Source organism: Lissotriton vulgaris, chromosome 3_2 (assembly GCF_964263255.1).
Source record: "Lissotriton vulgaris chromosome 3_2, aLisVul1.2, whole genome shotgun sequence".
Taxonomy (NCBI): Eukaryota; Metazoa; Chordata; class Amphibia; order Caudata; family Salamandridae; genus Lissotriton; species Lissotriton vulgaris.
In genome coordinates, this window is record NC_141690.1 from 167,066,721 (window position 1) to 167,075,678 (window position 8,958).

Here is an 8,958-nt window from a genome sequence, read left to right on the forward strand (position 1 = left end):
ATATGTTTTATGTGTACCTTTTGGCCTACTGTAATTTCTTATGGTGCAATAGGGGGCCAAGATCATATTTGGACAAATAACTAGAAGACTGAGGATCTCCAGAAGTCTTTCCTGGGATGAGGCTTGTTTGGTCCTCAACTGGATGACCTGCTTCACAAAATCTGAATAAAATCGAAAGCATTTGCTGCTTTTAAGGAGGGTGCCACCGGCTCTGGGGCTTCCGGATCTCATTAATGGAAGGCTCATCACAGGCATCTGCATCATCCTTCTTCCAGCCATTAGAAAGTTGGAGCTTATTGACTCAGGGGCAAACAGTGGGGTCAAGCATTAACATTTCCTATTGACCTTTCCTCCCACCACTTTCATCTTTCCTGAAAATCCCGGATGTCTGGTGTTTGATTCTGTTTTTGATTTAATTTAGGGATACTAGACAGACTCAGCAAACAAATTGATGGCAACTCTCCAGTTCCCCAGCAGAGTGGGGATTAGGGGTATGCATTGACCTGTGTCTTGTAGTTAAAAGGGTAAGGAGGTTCAGCCTGAGCATTAATTAGAGTGGGTGAACCTTTATATGTAGAGCATCCTTTTCCAGATAGATATACTTCAGACCATCACTGTGAGAAAGTACCCCATTTTTTTGTGGTTACCCCATTTTATTTTTGGACTGATCCTGCTAGTTGGTTAACTGTGCACTGTAGGCCTCAGTGCATGTGTTCTGACCCTTAAAACATGGTTAAATTAGCTAACCACTATTTGACTTATTTAACTTTCTTATAAGGCCATGGTAAATGTTGTAGGAAATACACATATGGCGTAGAAAGGCAGAGGTCACCTGTTTACTGCAGCACCTATTGTGCCACCGACTAGTGTAACAAGGAAACATGGCTTCAGGTCTACCATTGTGGCCTCCTGTCAAAATAACCTTTTTGACAAGGAAAAAAGCTTTCTTTTAAATATTAATGTCACCCCTATGCAGGCCCTGTAGTCCACAGGGTACTGTCCATGGTATATCAAAATGAGACATTTAGAAATGAAATGTCACCATGTCCCTGCAGTGATAGGAGCCCAAATACAATTTTCAATGTCAATGGCACTGGTTGTCTTATGAAAAGTACAGAGTAACATATCAAACCTGTATCTCAATTTGGGGACCAGCTAGAAAAACATAATTCAACCACACTTTTTAATATTTATTAAAAACGCAATAAAGTGGTGAAGCAAAATATTTAATAAATATTTTGGAAAAGAAACTTCATTATTTATTTTATTTTCAAAAGGAACTTCGCGCTGTAGGATTTATTTATTTTTATGGTTTAAATCTTTTATTGATTTTCAAACAGGAAATAAGAGAAGAAAAACAAGACCCCCTGCTCCCTGGAACAAAGCAGTACAGACACCAGGTGTCGCAAATAATAGCAGTACCAAAGTAATATGCGTGGAGCGGGTCTGCGGGAGAAACGATAAGAAGGGGCAAGGGAAAACAGAACAAACAAAGAAGACCCAACATTACCACCCTCCACCCCGTCCCCTCGTCCGCAAAACAAAGAAAGGGAAGGAATATGGTTGAGTGCACTCAAAGTCAGTGTGATCGTTTAGAATTACGTGAGGAGCCATCTTGGGGGATTTGCGTGTCAGAGGTAAAGGCGGCATGTCAGTTTCCGGAATTCAGTTATGAGTAAGGTCTGGAAGGGACGCCACAACTCTGGGAACTCAGCCCCTCTGCCAGCCAGTATGAGGGTTCATTTCTCCATCCCTAGTACCAGTCAGAGTCTCTGCAGCCAGCCAGAGTGTGTTGGGAGCTGGGATGAGCGCCAGTGCGCCAGTATATTCTGAGTGGCCGCCCCCAGAGCAATGGCGATTAGTTTGCCCCTCCGGGATTTCAGTGGATATGTTATAGGGTTGGGTAGGCCTAGGAGGATATACGTAGGGAAGCGCTGGAGTTGCATTTCAAAGTGGGTCTCTATTTCGTCAAGGATTTGGGACCAATATGGTTGAATGCGATCACAGCCCCACAAAAGATGCACCAGGGTGCCCACCTCCCCACAACCCCTCCAGCACAGTGCGCTCTGACGGGAATCAAAGTGGTGAAGACGCTCTGGCGTGTAGTATCAATAGGTAACCACCTTAGTCAGTGTCTCAGTAAGGCCTGTGTGGTATGCTGAGTGTCGGGCCCTTTAATAGATACCTACCCACTCCTTGTAGCTCAGTGTCCGGTCCAGTTCCCGTTCCCGACGCACCCGACCTGCGTTATACATGAGTGAAGAGGTTATAAATAAGTGTTTATAGAGGTCAGAGATAATTTTTTTATCGGAGGTTCGGGTAACAAGCCATTTCTCATATGGGGTCAGAAGGCGTTGGGCGCCAGGTTTAACATGCGGATGAAGTGCCCAGTGCCTAAGCTGTAAATAGGGCAGGCATTCCGTTTCCGGAATACCGTAGTCTGTTGTGAGTTGCGGGAATGGGATGATTCCTTCCAGATGGAACAGATGGCCCAACAATTGACATGGGGAGGGGCGCCAAGTTGCAAAGGCCTTATGGTGCATGCCTGGGTGGAATTCCTGATTATTGAACAATGGCGTTAGAGGGGAGGCAAACGATGTCAGAGAGTGAGTGATGTTTGTGCGGTCCCAGGCCTCCATAGTCGTGCTCGTAATGTAGGATGCTTAGAGGTTGGGTGGCCTATGTGTCTTGCGAAGGAAGGGGATACCCTTCAGGGGCATAGCCGCGACTGCCTGATCTTGGAATAACCAGTGCTTCTCAGATGCTCATTGATTCCACTCCACTAGATATCGGAGCTGCGAGTCATAAAAGTAAAGCGGTTATTCAGGGATCCCCACACCTCCCCGCTCCTGTGGTAAAACTGCAATTGGGTGCTTGAACCGGGGATTGCGGCCCTGCCATATGAAGTAGGCCAAGTCTAACTGGGTTTGTTGAATCCAGCCTGCGGGGGTGGCGGAGAGGAAGGGCCTGGAAAAGATATAATATCTGAGGGAGTATAGTCATCTTGGTGGCTGCTATTCTGCCCAACCAGGAGAGGGGATAGTGTTTCCATTGGCCCAGTTCCTTGCGTATATGTACTTAAAGCCTATCGTAGTTGGCAGTGATTGTAGCTGGTATGGTAGAACCTAATTGCACTCCCAGGTAGGGGATCGAGGATGTAGACCATTGTATAGCATGTTCTTCCTGCACGTGAGCCAGCGTGGTCGGAGAGAGGGAAATGTTGAGAGCGGACGATTTGTCCATATTAATCTTAAATCCCGAAGCCTGTGCAAACAATGTAATCCAATGAAAAGAGCCCGCAGTGATGAAATCGGGCTATAAAGGGAGAGCAGGGCGTCGTCCGCATAAAAGCTGATAGTATGCACATCCCCACCAAATTTGATTCCCGTTATAAGAGGATGAAGTCTGACCCGCAGCGCCAGCGGCTCCATATAGAGCACAAAGGAGAGGGGAGAGAGAGGGCACGGATGTCTGACCATTTACCCGAATCACAGCTTTGGGTGAGCAATAGCAATTTAGGATCCGCGTGCGCAGTTTCTCCCTGAAATCAAATCTCTGCAAGACCTGCTCTAAATAGGGCCAGTGTCGCCTATCGAAGGCCTACTCGGTGTCGATGGCCAGTAACATATATTCCCCCAGTCTGCGGGACGCTTTTTCAATTAGGTTAAGGACTCTCTTTGTATTGTCGCTCATTTGCAATTGCGGGATAAAGCCAGCCTGATCCGGTTCTATCAATTGAGTCATATAGGGCACCATGCGAGTCACGAGTATGCTTGTGTAGAGTTTAATATCTATGTTTAGGAGGAAAATTGGTCTATACCCGCTGCACTATGTTTTATCTCTCCCGGGTTTCGGGATGACTACAATTGACGCCTCCAGCATTCCCTCAGGGATGGCTCCAGTTTGTGCGAAGGTATTAAATAGGTCCTGTAGCAAGGGGGCCACTTGAGTGCAAAAGGTTTTATAAAAAGCGCCAAGTAGCCATCCGCTCTGATAACTTCTTCTATCCCTATACCCCTGTCTAAGTGGTCGACTTGTGCTGAATTAAGAGCGGGCACCTGTACGGCCTTTAAGTATTCGGAGCTATGATGGGCGTCTAGAGGATCGCTCGAGTAAAGCTCCACATAGAAGTCTCAGAAGGCTTCCGCGATGGCCACATCATCCGAGGTAGGCTCGCCTCCCAAAGGACTGATGTCCTGCACACCTTGTCGCTTCCTTGCTTCTCGTAATTTGTGGGCTAGAAGACAGCCGCATCTATCACTCCCGGTGTAGTAAGAATGGCGGAAGCGGAGAGCAGCGTATTCGCCCTATCTTGGTCTAGTGCTGCGAGTTGTTTCCGCTCCACACACAATTGGCGTCAGACTTTGGCCGCTCCAGTACGTTGGAGAATTTGCTCCAGTTCTGCAACTCGCTGAGTAAGCTCCGTCCGCTTTCGGCTATGTTCTATATTGCTGGCTGTAGAGATAGCTATAAATTCACCCTGCAGGACAGCCTTAAGAGCAGTCCATTGTGTCGCTAAGGAAGTGTCTGGGTTGGCATTGAGGGTGAGATAATTCGTGATGGAGGTCTTAATTTGGTCAACTGTGGAGGCCTGGTGAAGTAACATGTCGGGCAAGCGCCAGTGTCTAAGTGGTTGCCGTATGGGTGGGAACTGAAAGGAAGCCATGACTGGAGAGTGATCTGATAAAGATGCAGTGTGAATCTTGGTATGAGTTGCGAGCGCTTGAAGTGGTGTGGAGCTAAGGAAATACTCCAGTCTGGCGTACGTTTTATGGGCTCCTGAGTAAAAGGTGTAGGCCCGACTGTGGGGCTGGAAGTGGTGCCATAGGTCTATGATTCCCAAGTCCCGGACAAGGGCTAGCCCTGTTGGAGAAAGAGCACCAACCTGACCTATGCACTGGCAGGAACGGTCGATAAGGTTTTCAAAAACTAAGTCCCCACCCAGTAGCAGCCGCCGCTCAGTGCTAGCCGTCGCCTCAGTAAGCGCGTTGTGGAAGAATTGGTCTTGTCCCTATTGGGGGCGCATACGGAACCTACTATAAAGGACACCCAGGCCACTAGAAACTAGAGCACCCTGCCCTGAAAGGAGTGGGAGACAAGTATGGCAACCCCTGCTGACTTAGTAGAATTAGAGGAAAACATCTGCGTAGGAAAGGCACATGATTTCATCCTATGGTGGTCTCTGGGTATTAGATATGTCTCCTGTAGGAGGCATATGTCAGCATTGCAATGTTCCAGATAGTGGAGGATAGCTCTACGCTTCATTGGGTTATTCAGTCCGGGTACATTGAGTGTTAGGATTTTAAGATGTATATGTGGCATCTAGGGTAGGGAAGAAACGCAAGCCATGCCATATGCTGTAGAAGTTGCTCAGGGGAACAGACCTGGAAAAGGGAGATCCAGGCTCACTGTCAGGTGATCTAACCAACATGAAGGGAGAGGGAGGTGGACGAGGGGACCCAGCCCCAAAACAACCCAAAAACCCTCAAAAAAGAAACCCCAATTCAAACAGTTACAATCAGAAAAAATAGTTTGTCATCACGGGATGACCAGTCAGTCAACAAGTTGGGGTCCATAGTGTGACCAAGAGGAGGGGTGCCACCCTCCCACCACCCGCCCAAGACCAGCAATGATGCATTTTGAGGGTCCAAAGAAAAAAACGCGACATTAACTTGGCATTGGAGTCTTCTCTAGGAAGGGCTTTTGAAGCAGCGGTAAGGGCTGCCTGCTGACTTCTAGCGATTTCTGATTGGTGTGGCTTCCGGGGGCGCCGTCATCTGCCTTGACGTTGCCATCCTGATGGGGATATCTCAGGCCCTGATCCCGAGCTGCGGTCGTCATCTTCTTCACTCGGCATTGCAAGGTCCAGCAAATGGCAAGAGTCTAAGAGTCTATTAAGGAACGAAGCTGGTGGAGTTTGCCATTATAGCGAAAGATGAGGCAGAAGGGATGACCCCAGGAGTATGATATCCCCTGCTGCCAGAGATGCTAAGTCACCGGGCGAAACTGCCGGCGACGTTGAAGCGTAATCAGGGCTAAGTCCTGGTACAGCACAGGGGAGTGTCCCTGAAAAGAGACGGGATGAAGAGCTCTCGCTTTAGTAAGAATGGCTTCTTTGGTCTTAAAGTCTTGAACACACACCAGGATGTCTGCTGGCGGGGCATTGAGAGCACGGGGGGCCGCACTCTATCAGCTCTGTCTAAGACGATGTCAGCTTCGTGGGAGTCTCCTAGTATGTGACGGAAGAGGCCCTTTGTGAAAGTGAACATGTCTCTGGTGTCCTCCGAGAACTTTACACCATGGATCCGGATGTTATGTCTTCGAGACCTGTTTTCTAAATCCTCCAGATGAGTTTGGACTTGATTTCTGATGAAACAGGCAGTAGGGCAAATCACTCCGTGTAGGGTCATGGAAAGGAATATCTTTTAAGGAGCAAAATGAACAAGTGGCTGACAACTTAAGCAATGTATTTCTTTCCTGATACACGCTTAATCTTTGGACATGATTTCCAAAGAGGAGTCCAGGAGTTTGTTTTACTATTGCAGGCACAACATAAGACGTTTTGTCCTGTTTTACTGAGTATTTGGACCTGGGGTTCTGATATGCTGACCTTCTTTTGGTCTCCAGAGTAACTGTATGCACTTCCACTTCTATCCTCCTCTGTCAAAGTTCAGACTCTATGTTAGTGGCTCTTAGTGTAAGTGCCAATATGAATTAGAAATCCAGTTTGACTGCAACCGATACATGTCCCACTGACCTATGCTGTGTAGGAAGGGTTTGTTGGTAATGATCAGTTCTTCAAGATAAGTGCAGGGAGACAGTGATAGTCAAATCCATTTTTTGTTAATGGATACAACACACTCAGAAACGACATAAGAAACAAGATATGTTTTTTTAATGTTTGTTTTAAAATCCTATGCTAGTGCAGAAAATGTGAATGTTGACCACACAGAATATGCAAAGCAAGGCAGAGAAGCATGTTTTGGACAATGAAAGGAACAATAAAAACCCTAACATTATCATTAAGTTCTATGATCCTAACACCCTAAGACTATTTCTAGGCACTATGCTAACTGTAGTTATGGCAATAAATAGCAAGCTTGCTCTTGAATTTCAGAGATGGTTTGCACAGCATACCTGTGTTTTTGTCATGGAATGGCAAGATAACTATTTCCTATTGCAGCTTATAAAAGGCTGAAACATAAACAGTGGCCAGCTGAAGGCCAGGTCGTCCTGCTGTCAACTCATTCTAAGGTTAATGCGCCAATCTGGTGTTACCTGTGCCTTTATAACCCTGGCATGAAGAACTTCTCTTACCAATAGTCCGACACCTGGGTATTAATAGGATCTGATTATCAATAATGTATTTTATCAGTTATTATTTTAAAAATTAATGATGAGACTAGCAGACACTAAATCAGCAATAAGACACACAATTTTGGTGACAAGGCTGTCAGCTCGATCACCATATTGAGAGGATATATCTCGAGTTTATAAACAGTACAGAAAAAAGGTGCATAGGATGCAGACATTTATAGCATTTCTATCCATTTTCAAAACTTCACACTTTCGGTGAAAGAAATAGAAGAGTCTAAAAGAGGCAAATAAATTTCACCACAAAGAGATGAATGAGAGAAATAGTGCTGGGAAAATCCAGGTTTCTAGATGTTTCCCAAAACAGTCATCAAGTGTTGAACACAAAGACTAGTATGTTCCAGAGCTTGACCACAGCTATACAAAACGCTTTATCTCTGGAGCACATCTTCCATGAACATAAATGGACCTCAACATAAGTGGTTAATTAGAAGATCTCAGGGAATGAGGTGGAGAATACCAACTCTGCTTTGTACCTTAAATGGATAGTAAAGAAGAATAGATCGCTTTATGAACAATTATTCACAATTTAAACTGGACTCTTTAAAAAGCATGTAGCCAGTATATCTGATGTAATGTTTGGGAAATATGATCTAATTTCCAGTCCTGCTAACAGCCTTGCTAAAGAATTTTTTAAGACGCTGGAAACGGTTACGATATATGTCAAAGGCTCTCATGGAATCCCTTTAACACTACTCAATCAACAGTGGCATGAACCACCTAAATGTGATAATGTGACTCAAGAAAAGTCAGAATGGACAGCAAGATTTTCAGGTGTTAAAAGCAGAAGCAATTTATTATTGCTTCATCATGTGATTACTTTTGTTCCAGAAAAATGCCAAGATTATGAACAGTCTTGGTAAAACAAGTGTAAGACCTCATCAACAAATGCCATTCTCATGTACTCTAAAGAGTAGAAGATATACCCATCAAAAGAAGTTCTGTTTGTGATAGTGACTGGTTGAAGTTCACAGACATCCAAGAGCGTATAGTGGCCAAACGGTAGTAAGGTTAGCTGAGGGCAAGGCAGAAGGTAAAGAAATCCGTAGGACAGGCCGAACATGAGATGTATATCGTTTGCATACATGTAGAATTGCAAACTAATGGTGTGCGTAAGTTGAATAATGTTTGAATATACATTTTAAAAAGAAAGGTTCTAATATAGTTTTGTTAAGGAGAATCCAATTTAACACATATGAAGATAAGAAAAAGGCATATTAGACAAGAATTAGGTAAACCAGCACTAGACTTGATAACCAATGCTGCGTAATCTCTGAACAAGGAGGTGATGCATGATAGTGTCAATCGAAGCTGAGAGATCAAAAATCAGTGTCTCTACACCACAGCCATCAAACCCCATCTGAAGGTAATATTTGCATTACCGAATGGTCATTTCAGTTCTTCTAACATGGCTAGGGTAAAGTCCCACCTAGTCTAGAAAATTATATTTCAAATAAAGTTCTGAAACTGAAAAGCCACCACCTCTGCAAGTATTCTACCTTGCTAAGAAAAAAAGGAAATTGGTCTGGAGTTGTGGGATACAGCATTTTTCTGAAAAGGGCACAGCTGCTTTCCAGACAGGAG